At 37.4% G+C, this 14938-nt stretch overlaps 1 protein-coding gene across 3 annotated transcripts in view; it reads right to left on the reverse strand.

Moving 5' to 3' along the window:
• The window catches only part of LOC131426486 (uncharacterized), a 570323-nt gene that overhangs the window by 497196 nt on the left and 58189 nt on the right, over positions 1-14938 (reverse strand). The gene's annotated exons all lie outside the window — the stretch shown is intronic.

Here is a 14938-nt window from a genome sequence, read left to right on the forward strand (position 1 = left end):
TCCTGTTATTGTTCGAAGAAAATTTACTCTTTGTTGGCATTTTGTTATCAGAAACCTAATGTGTCCTCCCCACGTGCATTTGGAATCGAACCACACCCCGAGGTATTTAAAAGTTAAAACCTGTTGGATCATTCTTCCCATCATATGGAGCTGAAGCTGCGCGGGATCATGCTTTCTTGAAAAGACGACTAACTCTGTTTTCTCCGCAGAGAATTCGATACCAAGATGAACAGCCCAATCGGACAAGTTATCTAAGGTATCTTGCAATGGTTTATGCAGATCAATAGCTTTGGGTCCAGTAACTGAAACCACGCCATCATCTGCCAATTGTCTTAGTGTACATGGAGTTACTAGACAGCTGTCAATGTCATTTACGTAAAAATTATAGAGGAGCGGACTGAGGCATGAGCCTTGCGGGAGACCCATGTAACTATTTCTGAGTGTTGCCAAATCGCCATGTGAAAAATGCATGTGTTTCTCTGACAAAAGGTTGTGCAAATAATTATTTATAACCGCTGGGAGTCCATTTTGGTGAAGCTTGTCTGAAAGAACATCAATGGAAACTGAATCAAATGCTCCTTTAATGTCTAAAAATACAGATGCCATTTGTTGCTTTTGAGCGAAGGCAATTTGGATGTCAGACGAAAGTAATGCAAGGCAATCATTCGTCCCTTTATTTCTACGGAAGCCAAACTGAGTATCTGACAACAAACCGTTCGTCTCGACCCAAGTGTCGAGACGTCGTAGAATAATTTTTTCGAACAATTTTCTGATGCAGGACAACATCGCAATGGGTCTATATGAGTTGTGATTGGAAGCTGGTTTCCCCGGTTTTTGAATGGCGATAACTTTCACTTGTCTCCAGTTAGGTGGAACAATATTTTGCTCAAGAAACTTGTTGAACAATTCCAACAAACGTCTTTTTGCGAGGTTGGGCAGATTCTTCACCAAGTTGAATTTAATTCTGTCCAACCCTGGAGCGTTATTGTTACAAGACAAGAGTGCTATAGAAAATTCCATCATTGAAAATGGGTTATTAATAAAACCATTATTTGGAGGAGATTCCCGTATAATGCTCTGCGTAGGAACAGAATCTGGGCAAACTTTCCTAGCAAAGTCAAATATCCATCGGTTCGAGTATTCATCACTCTCATTGCCCACGTTACGATTCCTCATTCGTCTGGCCGTGTTCCAAAGAGTGCTCATTGAGGTATCTCTTGACAAACCTTCGACAAAATGTCTCCAATAGCTACATTTTTTGGCTCGAAGTATGCTCTTGTACTTGGTTTCTAAAACCATAAGTTTTTCAAAATTCTGAGGAGTTCCTCCTCCCCGTTTTAGAAACGTCTTGCAAGCATTTTGTTTTGCGAGTTTAGCCTCTGAGCACTCTTTGTCCCACCAGGGGTTGGGAGGCCTTCTGTTAGTCGTTGGCCCAGGAAAGCGTTTAGTTTGGGATTGTTCTGCTGCCTCCAGAATCGAACAAATGAGGAAGTCATATTCTTCAAGTGGAGGGAGCTCTTCCATTGAATTCAAAATATTAGAGATACTACTTTGGTATTTAATCCAGTCGATATTTTTTGTCAAATCATATGGAATACTAGCGGAAGTAGCAATGCAATTGCTACTGCTAATTGAGATGATGATTGGTAAATGATCGCTACCGTGTAAATCAGGCAGTATTTTCCAGGTGCAATCTAGTCGAATTGATGTTGAGCAAAGAGATAGATCTAATGCACTTGGGCGTGCAGGAGGTCTTGGGATCCGTGTCATGCTACCCATATTTAATACCGTCATGCTAAAATTGTCACAAATGTTTTGTATTAAAGATGATCTGCTATCATTGTAAACGGAACCCCACATCATTCCGTGCGAATTTAAATCCCCCAGAATCAATCGTGGAGCAGGAAGGGCTTCAACCATTTCATTAAGCTGTCGCTGTCCAACTTGTGCTTTTGGAGGAATATAAACCGAAGCTATGCAAATATCTTTGCCTTTAATGTTTATTTGGCAAGCAACAATTTCTATACTAGAAGTTGAAGGGATGTTTAATCTATAAAAGGAATAGCATTTCTTAATTCCCAAAAGCACTCCACCATACGGAGAGTCTCTATCGAGACGTATAATGTTAAAATCATTAAAATTTAAAGCTATGTTTGAAGTAAGCCATGTTTCGCATAAAGCAAATACATCACATTTTTGACTATGCAATAATATTTTAAATGAATCAAGTTTTGGCATGATGCTTCGACAATTCCACTGCAGGACAGTGATTGTATCATTTGCGACGGGTGATAAATTATCCATCAAAAGATACAAAACCTGAGACAATTGGCCATTGAGCTGATAACTGCTTCAAAAAGGTTCTAGCTATTGGAAGGAATGCCATTATGAGGGTCTTTAAGGGTTCAGATATATTGAATGCTGAGAAAATCCATTCAACAATTTCCGAAAACTTCAGTAATCCTGTTGGTGGCTGTGAAATGGAGCCCACTGGATTATTATCTTTTTCTGTACTAGATCCTGGATTGGTTTGTGAATTTGACAAACCAGGAGGCACAGTCTTTGGTTTTGACTTTTTTTGTTTAACACGGGGATCTTTTTTTGAAGATGAAATTTTAGGTGTCTTTTTTGGTAATTTGGAGGAAGACTTCTTTCTCTTAACTGACCCTTGGGTAGTGATAAACGAATTACCTTCACTATTTTCGTCAGAGTCAGAGTCCTCTGGTTCCTCTAGATTTGAAAACCCGTTTTCGGTTTCCAAAGGGGGGACATCAATGACCGTTTTAAGCATTTCTGCATATGTGCGCTTAGACCGTGCTTTTAAAGAAAGCTTAATTTTGTCTTTGTGTACTTTAAATGCAGTGCATACTGAAATATCCTCATGAGGACTTTCTCCACAATAAATACATTTTTCAATTTCCTTGTTGCAATCATTATCTTTATGAGGCCCTTCACACTTAATACATTTTGATTTATTACTACAGTAAGTAGCTGTGTGGCCGAATTTTTTGCAGTTCGTACAATTCATTACATTTGGAACAAAAAGCCGAACAGGGAGGCGAATTTTATCGACATAGACATGGGACGGCAACGCAGACCCGGCAAATGTCACTCGAAACGAGTCTGATGGGCGATAAACTTTTTTTTCCTCTTCATGAACTACTGAGTACAGTTGTTTGCACTCCAGTATTTTCACACCCTCAAGCATAGAGTTCTTGAAACGACCAACACCATGCTTGAGTAAATCATCTACCGAAAGACTCGCTTCGGTAACAACACCGTCAATTTCGACATCTTTGGAGGGTATGTAAACTTTATACTCTTTATTGAAATGTTCCGAAGAGACAATATCATTCGCGTGTTTCAAATTATTTACCACAACACGAATTTTATCGTTATTTACTTTTATGATCTCTTTGATTGAAGAGTATCGTGATGTCAAACCTTTAGAAATTTGGTAAATGTTTAATGGCTTTGATATACGTCTGAAAAAGACTATCCAAGGCCCAGAAGAGCTCTCCTGATATTTTTTCGTTCGTGGGGGTATCGGATTCATGCTAGGATTTACGTCCATGGATTCATCCATTACATTAAAATTTTTAACTAAACTTTAAAATAAAATTTGAAACCAACACTACACAGTACTCAATCAAAAGGAAAAGAAAAAACTTCTACCTTGAAATTGTTGTCTATCTCCGTTGCACTGCCGTGTAGATCCTCGTTGCTCTAGATGTTCTTGTTGGATGCTGATTGTTGGATGTGATGCTACTGCTACCTGACATCCAGCACCACTCGATTTCCGATTTACTTTTGTCTTCGCCAGCTGCAACCAGCGCAGGTCACCGGTGTATACCTGCGTGTTGTATGGCAGTGGAAAGACCGAGTTGTCTTGTCTCCTTCTTCCTAGTGCTCCGCACCGATATGCTTCTGCACCGAAGTGCCTTCGCACCGGTGTGCCTTTGCACTCTCCTGCTTCTATGTGCCTTTGCACTCTTCCTCTTCGATGTGCCTTTGCACTCTCCTGCTCAGCACTTGTGGCTGTATATTGCGGCCTGGGTAGAGTTTGGGAAACGCCCTTTGTTGTTTCCTTCACCAGCTTGGCCCAGCACTAGGGCTCTCTTATGCAGCACGACTATACGTTTTAACGGCTGCTGCCAACAGGTCTCTACCTGTAGTTCAACCGTTGTCGTATTTAACGCGTGTAAACCAACCAGCGTTATTAAACTGTACGCTTCTATACACAACCTTCTCGGTTGAACGGCTATTACTGAATGATAAATGCGCTTCTTGTCATTTTATACAAAAAGTACGATGAATAACAAACCATATTTTTTTAAAAATACTTTTGTAAGAATCGCCTTTAATTCAATTTGCATCGATTAATTATAATTCTTATTTTTAACTATACATGAGCTGAAAAGTCTCATACCTAACACATAGATGGCGCTAGTCACCTTTAAAAGAAAGCTGAAAAAATTTCATTATATTCTATTCATTAGTTTGTGAGTTATTGTGCTAACAATGACGCTACTTTGTTATTTTCAGAACAATGAATCCAAAACAATTTCGTGTTTTAATTTCACACTACCTCTTGATGGAAAGGAACACCGTTCTAGCAAAGCACTGGTTTGAAAAGTGTTATGGAGACTTCGCTATGAGAAAGCTCTGTCCGAAGTGGGTTTGCGCGTTTGCTCACTGTTGACCAAAAACGAGAACGTGTTGATGGCCATGGCAGTTTTTGGCCATGTAGAAACATAACAAACCGGATTTTTTGCGGCGATATGTGACAATGGATGAAACATGGATTCATCACTTCACTCCGCAGTTAAACCGATCGTCATCTGAGTGGACAGCAACTGGTGAACCTCGTCCAAAACTGGAAAGGTTATGGCCTCGGTATTTTGGGATGTGCGTGGTGTAATAAAGGGTGATTTTTTAAGAGCTTGAGAACTTTTTTAAACAATAAAACGCATAAAATTTGCAAAATCTCATCGGTTCTTTATTTTAAACGTTAGATTGGTACATGACATTTACTTTTTGAAGATAATTTCATTTAAACGTTGACAGCGGCTGCGTCTTAGGTGGTCCATTCGGAAAGTCCAATTTTGGGCAACTTTTTCGAGCATTTCGTCCGGAATAGCCCGAATTTCTTCGGAAATGTTGTCTTCCAAAGCTGGAATAGTTACTGGCTTATTTCTGTAGACTTTAGACTTGACGTAGCCCCACAAAAAATAGTCTAAAGGCGTCAAATCGCATGATCTTGGTGGCCAACTTACCGGTCCATTTCTTGAGATGAATTGTTCTCCGAAGTTTTCCCTCAAAATGGCCATAGAATCGCGAGCTGTGTGGCATGTAGCGCCATCTTGTTGAAACCACATGTCAACCAAGTTCAGTTCTTCCATTTTTGGCAACAAAAAGTTTGTTAGCATCGAACGATAGCGATCGCCATTCACTGTAACGTTGCGTCCAACAGCATCTTTGAAAAAATACGGTCCAATGATTCCACCAGCGTACAAACCACACCAAACAGTGCATTTTTCGGGATGCATGGGCAGTTCTTGAACGGCTTCTGGTTGCTCTTCACTCCAAATGCGGCAATTTTGCTTATTTACGTAGCCATTCAACCAGAATTATGTAGACCATAAATCGGGCGTAAAGCGCGAAACACATTTCGAACCGAACACTGATTTTGGTAATAAAATTCAATGATTTGCAAGCGTTGCTCGTTAGTAAGTCTATTCATGATGAAATGTCAGAGCATACTGAGCAAATAATAATGCATGAAAATCATAACCTCAAAAAATCTGAGCAAATACTAATGCATGAAAATCCTAACCTCAAAAAAATCACCTTTTATTTATCGACTATCTTGAGAAAGGAAGCGTTTGAAGGCTGAAATTGCAAAGAAACGACCGCATATGGCAGAGAATTTTTTTTTGCCTTATCAAGACAACGCACCGTGTGTCACAAGTCGATCAAAACAATGGCAAAACTACACGAATATAACTTCAAACTGCACCGTCAACCACCGTATTCCCAAGATTTGGCTCCCAGCGACTTCTGGTTGTTCGCAGACCTGAAAAAATGCTCGCTGGTCTAAACAATTTCGCACGAATGAAGAGATTATCGCTGAAACTGAGGCCTATTTTGAGGCAAAAGATAAATCGGTCTACAAAAGTGGCATTGAATGGAATGCTTGCGTTGCTCTTGATGGAGATTACGTCGATTAATAAAGACCCCGCAATGCAGTCGTCCTTTCGGTCGTCGTAAAGATTGGGTAACTAACTCCGGTAGGAGCTATGGTCGTATATTGACAGAGAAGGGTGAAACGAACGACTGTTCTCTATGTTAGGAGTGGCTCAAAACAGCGTCTAATCCGGAGCGGGCGACTGAAGAAAAAAAAACATGGTGTCTCGATCGCTATAGCCAAGATAGAAAAAACGAAACTTAAATTCCGTATTCGGCTATACTTTTTGGAATGTGAGAGATCTATAAACACTAGTTTCGCAGGGAATGCTTCATCAGATAAAACGTTCCGTTCTGTTACGTAGCATGTCAAGGAACAAAGCCAGTTCAAAGCAGAAACTCCAATCTAAGTGTTAGCTCATTACCGAAGGCTTTGACCACCGCATTGGAAACTTCATTCATTACCGTCGACACCTGAATCGATTCCAAAACCATAAGCAGTCAAACTGCAGGCAAATTTCGCGCATAATTTCGATAGACACCCAAACACTGCAATCGAGTTCGAGTCGCTTTCGAACCCAAGAAAAAAAAAACACCTCAACAGCAGTACCATAATAATTAAGCTCATCCAAAACAAACGAATGGCGGCGCATGCAACCAACCATCGAAAAATCATTCGCCTAAAACCAATACCTTTCGAGTGGCGTCAATCTTTTTGCTGTAACCTAATTATTATGAAACCAATTCCGCATGTGGGAAAAATTCATACGTGGCGGCGCGTTCGAGTGCGGTCGGACCCGCTCTAAACAAAAAGTGTAATATTACATCGCGTCTGCCGCAGCCTACTGTGCCAAACCACCATCGCCTCCACCGCCACCACCGTGCAAGCGGTGGAAAAATCCTTGTCCATCATCCATCGCGTAGTAGGCGGCGAGCAGTGTGCTTAGTCAGGCTTTCCACAAGCTTGGGCGAGCGATTGCACGCGAGGTTGCGATGTTTTCCGCGCACCGACCAACATAATCGAGCAAAGGCACAAAGATTGCGTTTAGACGGTAGCGGGGATGGGTTTTCTACTCATATAATTTTACGTATTGAAAGACGATTCAAAATTTGTCCAATAACTTACCACCTGAGGGCACACCACATCGCACCGGGAAGCTCAACAAGGACCGAGTCACGTAGCAATTGCATAACCTCCGGCTTATTTGTTTTCAGCTGTCAGAATTCAGTCTACTTGGATCGGTTCGAACTAGGAGCTTACCTGTAATGGGAGAGAAACAGAAGAGAGAAAAAAAAAGAAAACTCGTTTAGTATTGCATTTTTTTCCTGAGGTGACACTAAATGCCAAGTTTATAGCCTGACACGTCTGAAAAGTATCGCTTCAATTTTTCTTTTTTTCCCCCGTTCTAAACCCTCTCTCAGCTTCCTTTAGTGTTACGACACAGAACGGATTCCGTTATGCAGTTTTTGCTGCTATCTCTAAGCCCCTACTTTCTACTCGTTTTTTTTGTGTTCCGCAAAGCTGGATAGTTTCAAATCTCATCTCAAGAATTCCAAAGCATATGTCCTTGCTTCGTGTTTGTGACGTGAAGCGGTATGGGAGGTTCCAGGTGTCGCCCCAGCGCACGATATCCGCATATCAGATCAGTTTCTATTTTTATTTTGTTCGGTTTCATTTTGTTTGTCTCGGAGTGAATGATTCAGTCGTTTGCCATATTTTCCTCCTTCCGGCAACGGAAGAAACTACCATTTAATCTCCTACTTATGGGGGATGGTTGCCACAATTTCTTATCCCCGGAGGTCCAGGGTTACTCCAATTCCTTCGGAATGCAGTTTTATCGCGTTTGGGAAAGAAATTAAGAAGTTACTAAACTGTTATATCCGACAATAGTGTTATATCGAAAAAAAGGCCTAGCAAAAAAGGCCGAAACGTCGGATAGTTAATGAGAGAAGTCATTGAAGGTTCTATTTACAAGGTTAGGAGAAAAAGCCATTGTAAATTGTCCCTTCATAACTGTCATATTTGAAAATAGTGTTATACCGAATAATTGTTCTTGAAAAAAGTTAACAAAAATGGCCGAAACGTCGGACAATTTACAATAGAGATAAGTTATATAATTTAATTTATGTTGGAAAAAGTTAAAAAAACGCCGAAACATCGGACAGCTCAAAGAAATCTTTGAATAACTGTCATATCTAACAATAGCGGCATATCAAAATATTTGACTTAAACAGGTCCTCTTAAAAACAGCCGAAACGTCGAAAAGTTTACTGAAGAACAGCAGGAGCGACGTGGTGGATTAGTTTTTCTCTAAAATGACCTCCAGCAACGTCCGAATCGTCGGACAGTTTGAAAAAGAAATCGTTAAGAAACTGTTATATCTAACACAAGTGTTATATCGTTATATATATTTTTCATGAAAGACACACAAAAACGACAGAATCATTGGACTTTTAATAAAATTAGTCGTTTTATAACTTATATCTATCATATCTGATGCCAATTAGTTTTTCTTGAAAAACAACAAAAATAACCGAAATGTCGGAGAGTTCAAAAAAGAAGACTTTTAATAACTTTTAATCATACAAAAATATTTGTCTTGATAAAAAAAACCTCCACAAAAGCGACTTTTAGATTAGTTTTCCTTGAAAAGGATCACCAATAACACCCGAATCGTTGAATAGTTTTGAAAAGAAATCGTTCAATAACTGTAACATCTGGCAATAGTGTTGTGAAGAAAGATTTTCTTTAAAAAGGACTAACAGAAACGACCGAAACGTTACAGGTAACAAAAAAACTACCATTCCTTAAAAAAGCCATCAACAAAACCCGAATCGTCGGACAGTTTGGAAAAGAAATCGTTAGGAAACTGTTATATCCGACACAAGTGTTATATCTTGTGATTTTTCTTGAAAAAGGTCACCAAAAACGGTCGAAATGTCAGACTGCTCAAAGAAGAATAACTATTTTTTCATAACTGTCATATCTGACAGAAAGAGACATACAAAAATACCCCTGAAAAACAGCCCAAACGTCGGAAAGTTTGCAGAAGAACAACAGCAGCGACACGCAGATTAATTTTCCTCGGAAAAGGCCATCAACAACGCCCGAATCGTCGGACAGTTTGGAAAAAAAAATCGTTGAGAAACTGTTATATCTGACACAAGTGTTGTTTCGAGTAATTTTTCTTGAAAACGACACACAAAAACGACTGAAAATCTGATAAGATAATTATGTAAATTATTTTTAATTAAAAAAAAACAATAAAAATAACTGAAATATCAGACAGTTCAAGGAAGTATTTGAAAATTGTCATTTTCGACGATAGTGGCATACAAGAATATTTTTCTTGAGAAAAAAACCCTCAAAAGCCTAAACCTAGAAAATTTACGAAAGAACAGCAACAGCAGCGACATGCGTATTAATTCCCCTTAAAAAGGCCACCAACAAATCCCGAATCGTTACATAGTTTGGCAAAGAAATAGTTTAATAACTGTTATATCTGATAATAGTGGCATACAACCTTATTTTTATTGAGAAAAAAATACCCTCAAAAACAGCCGAAACGTCGAAATGCAGATCAGTTTTCCGTAAAAAAAAGGCCACCAACAACGCCCGGATCGTTGCACAGTTTTTAAAAGAAATCGTTAAGAAACTGTTATATCTGACAATGGAGTTATATCGAAAGATTTTTCTCGAAAAAGGTCAATAAAAACAGCTGAAAGATAGTTCATAAACGAACTCGTTTAATCACTATTATACTGAATGGTTTTGCTTGAAAAAGGTAAAATACGATCGAAACGTCGGACAGTTCAAAGAAGAAACCGTTCGATAACTGTCATATCTGACAGTAGAGGCAAACAAAAATTCTTTTGTTGAAAAAAATACCACCCAAAACAGTCGAAACGTCGAAAAGTTTACAGAAGAAAAGCAGCAGCGACATGAAGATTAATTTTCTATAAAAAATGATCATCAACGAAACCCAAATTGACGAACAATTTGAAAAGGAAATCGTTTAGAAACTGTTATATCTGATTATAGTGTTGTTATATCGAATGATTTTTCATGGAAAAGACCAACAAAAACGTAAAAAAACAACCATTGTAAATTGTCCCTTTATAACTGTCATATTTGAAAACAGTGTTATACCGAATAATTGTTCTTGAACAAAACAAAAATTCAACAAAAATGGCCGAAATGTTCGACAGTTTACCATAGAGATAACTGTTATATCTGACAAGAGTATTATACCAATAAATTTATCTCGAAAAAGGCAAAAAAGCGACTGAAACGTCAGACAGTTTATAAACGAAGTCGTTTAATCACTGCTATATCTGATAAGAGTATTACACCAATTAATTTATCTTGAAAAAGGCCAACACAAACGACCGAAACGTCGGGCAGTTCAAAGAAGTTTTTTAATAACTGGCATATCTAACGATAGCGGTATACAAAAATACTTTTCTTAAAAAAAGATCCCACAAAAACAATCGAAACGTCGAAAAGTTTACAAAATAACATCAGCAGCGACAGGCAGATTAGTTTTTCTGAAAAAGGATCATCAACGAAACCCGAATCGTCGAACAGTTTGGCAAAGGAATCATTTAATAGCTGTTATATTCGACAATGGAGATATATCGAAAGATTTTTGTGAGAAAGATCAATAAAAACAGCCGAAACGTCGGAGAGTTCATAAACGAACTCGTTTAATCACTACTCTATCTGATCAGAGAATTATGTCAATTATTTTTTCCTAAAAAACCAAAAAAAAAAATACAGTCGTACAGTTCAATGAAGAAGTCTTCAAATTACTGTCATTTCATATTTTTCTTGAGAAAAAATTCCTCAAAAAAACCGAAACGAGGAAAAATTTAATTTTCCATGATCGGACAGCTTTGCAAAGAAATCGTTCAAAACTGTTTTATCTGACAATAGAGTTATATCGAAAGATTTTTCCTGGAAAAGACTGAAGAAAAAGCCTCCGAAACGTCGGGCAGTTTATACAAAAAGTCGCTGAATAACTGATTTGATATTACGTTTCGTCATTGACACATCAGTCGTAGTGCGTGATATTTAATAACTGTCTTATCTTACAATAGCGACACACAAGATACTTTTTTTTAAAAAAGACTCCTTCAAAACAGCCGAAACGTCGAAAAGTTTACAAAAGAACAAAAAACTTTGAAAAAGACCACCACCAACATTCGAAACGTTGCACGCTTCGGAGAAGAAATCCGTTAGTTACTGTTATATCTGATTATAGTGTTGTTATACCGAATGATTTTTCTTGAAAAATATCTACAAAAAACTACCGAAACGTCAGACAGTTAATAAAAGAAGTCGTTTAAGGTTCTTCCTAAGCTTGTAATTAGGAAAACAACCATTGTAAATAATTTTCCTTAAAAAAGGTCATCAACGAAACCCGAATCGTCGGTCAGTTTGGAAATAAAAATCGTTCAGAAACTCCGATATAACCGACTGTTATATCAGACAATTTATAAACGAAGTCGTTTAATCACTGTTATATCTGACAAAAGTGTTATACTGAATGATTTTGCTTGGAAAAGGCAAAAACGATCGAAACGTTGGACAGTTCAAAGAAGAAGCTTTTAAATAACAGTCATATCTGACAATGGTGGCATACGAAAATACTTTTCTTGAAAAAAATATCACTCAAAAACAGCCGAAACGTCGAAAAGTTTATAAAAAAAACAGCAGCAGCGATATACATATTAGTTTTCTTTTTAAAAGACCCCCAACAACGTCGAACACTTTAGAGCAGAAATCCTTTAGTAACTGTTATACCCGATTATAGTGGTATTATGCCGAATGATTTTCCTTGAAAAAGATCTACAAAAAAACTACCGAAACGTCAGACAGTTCAAAGAAGAAGTATTTGAATAACTGTTATATTGGACAACACAAGAATTTTTGATCGAAAAAAGATTGAGAGGCAACCCGAATGTCTAAAAGTTTTAAAAAATGTAGTAACAGCAGCGATATGCTGACAAATTTTCTTCGGAAAGGCCACCAAAACGTCCGAAGCATAGGAACAATTAATAAAAGAAGTCGTTTAAAAACTGTCATATCTGAAAACATTGACTTGCAAAATTAGTTTTCTTGAGAAAAATCCATCTAAAACAAATTAAACAAATCGTTTAATAACTGTTTCATCTTACAAAAGTGTTATACGGATTGATTTTTCTAGTAAAAGGCCAACAAAAACGGCTGAAACGTCGGACAGTTGAAAGAACAATAACTGTCATATCTGATAATAGTGGCATACAAACATATTTTTCCTTAAAAAAAGGGTCTTGAAAAAGAAATCGTTTAATAACGGTTGTATCGGACAAAAGTGTTATATCGAATGATTTTTCCAGAAAAATGGTAAGCAAAAGCGGCCGAAACGTCGGACAGTTTTTATTGGATTTCCGAAATTACGTTGTTTTTTAACGCAGGTTTCTGAAGTTACGGGATTTTTAATGCAAATTTTCAATATTGTGCGGTTTCCTTGTTTTGTCTTAGAAATGCAAGAAGCGTGGATTTTGTTTATTTAAAAAATAGCATTTGAGAGTACATCAGATCTAGAAATTTGGCATAATCTTTTTTATCTAAGTCCCAAAGTTGAACTGTTTCTCGAGATAAAACCAGCTCTCGATTATTCATGAATTTTTGGAAGACATTTGGTAACAATTTTTTTTCTATTGTTTAAAAACTGTTACATCTGACAAAAGTGTTATATAGAATGATTTCTCCTGGAAAAGATAATCAAAAAAATGGCCATAACGTCGGTCAGTGTATGCAAGAAGTAGTTTAATAACTTCCATATCTGACAATAGTGTTATACCGAATGATTTTTCTCAAAAAAGATCTACAAAAAACTACCGAAACGTCAGACAGTCAAAGAAGAAGTATTTGAATAACTGTCATATTGGACAACACAAAAATTGTTGTTCGAAAAAAGATTGAGAGGCAACCCAAAAGGCCAACAAAAACGGCAGAAACGTCGGACAGTTAAAAAACAATAACTGTCATATCTGAGAATAGTGGCATACAAAAATAATTTTGCTTAAAAAAGGTCCTTGGGAAAGAAGTTGTTTAATAACAGTTTAATCTGACAAAAGTGTTATATCGAATGATTTTTTCTGAAAAAGGCAAGCATGAATTTTTTTTATTTAAAAAAATAGCATTTGAGAGTACACCAGATCTCGACATTTGGCAAAATCTTTTCTATCTAAGTACCACAGTTGATTTTTTTGAACAACTGTTTCTCGAGATAAAACCAGCTCTCGATTATTCATGAATTTATGGAAGACATTTTTTTCTTGATAAAGGTCAACGAAAACGGTCAAAATGTCATCTCTGACAATAGCGGCATATAAAAATAGTTTCTTTGAAAAAGGTCCCCAAACACATCCGAAACGTTGAAAAATTTACAAAAGAACAGTTTACGCAGCAGCGACATACACGAAACGTGTGGTATACTTTACTGGAGAAGACGTTTAGTAACTGTCATATCTGACAATGGTGACATACAGATTACTTCTGCTTGAAAAAGAGTACCAAAAACCGGGTTCGGCCGATGGAAAGTTTATAAAAGAAGTCATTTTATAGCAGTTAGATCTGACAATAGTTATATCCCCATTATTTTCTCTGAGAGAGAAAGCTCTCCAACAACGGTCGAAACGCCGAGCAGTTTACAGAGAGTGTCTTTTAACAACAGTAATTTCTAACAATGGCGATTGTTTTTCCATGAGAAAGACCAATGAAAACGGCCGATACGTCGGACAATTTAGAAAATAAATAAAGCAAATAAGTCGCTTAATAACTGTTATAACTGTTATAATACAGTTTTCCTTGAAAAATGCTGTCGAAAATGGTTGAAACATCGTACAGTGAACAAAAGAAGTCGATTAATAACTGTTATATCTGAAAGTAGCCTCAAAAGAGATAATTAAGAGCAACCGAAACGTCGGGTAGTTAACCAAAAAAAGTCGTTTATATTATTATATCTGACAACAGGGAAATGTTTTGTTTGAAACACGCCACACGGATTTATTTCGTTATTCCAGTGAACTCTGATTATCAGTTTCCCAAGACTTACGTACTTCTTACGGAAGTACGAAACGCGAATGTTGGAGCCTCCACCGCCATCAATAAGTTTCTTGAGCACGGAAAACTTTAACAACACTGTTACCTCCGGAACATAATCCACATTATTAAACGCGAGCAGGAGATGTTTGACTAAACTTTATTGCATCATATTCCGGCTGTAAGATGCTCTGAGCTGCATTATCAGTAATCGAGTTCAGCTTCTGTATACTGAAACTGGATTCGGGAACTGAGTTTTGAATTGGGTCCTGGGACTGAATTTTTTAAATTTACTGGATTTTGGTCTACCTGAATTCCGACCTTGATGTCAGGTTTAGAATGTTTTTTCAGACTTCTGTTTCCGAAGTTAGTTCCATAGTACAGGTACAGAATTTAAAACTATGACTCTGGAACTGAAAACAAATTGTATTTTTGTTCGAAACAACTCGAATCGAGAAGTCTGATTTCAACTTCAGAATTCATTAACAAAATTCAGGATTTCAGTTTTTGATCTGAAAACTGCTTTTTGAATTTTTTTTTTTTTATTTTTTTTTTTAAGTTTACGTTTCGTCTTCGACTCATCAGTGCGTCAGCAGATTATGCTGACGCAAACCCCCGGATCAACATAATCCGCTGAGCAGACGTAAAGTTAATGCTATT

Source organism: Malaya genurostris, chromosome 1 (assembly GCF_030247185.1).
Source record: "Malaya genurostris strain Urasoe2022 chromosome 1, Malgen_1.1, whole genome shotgun sequence".
Classification (NCBI taxonomy): domain Eukaryota; kingdom Metazoa; phylum Arthropoda; class Insecta; order Diptera; family Culicidae; genus Malaya; species Malaya genurostris.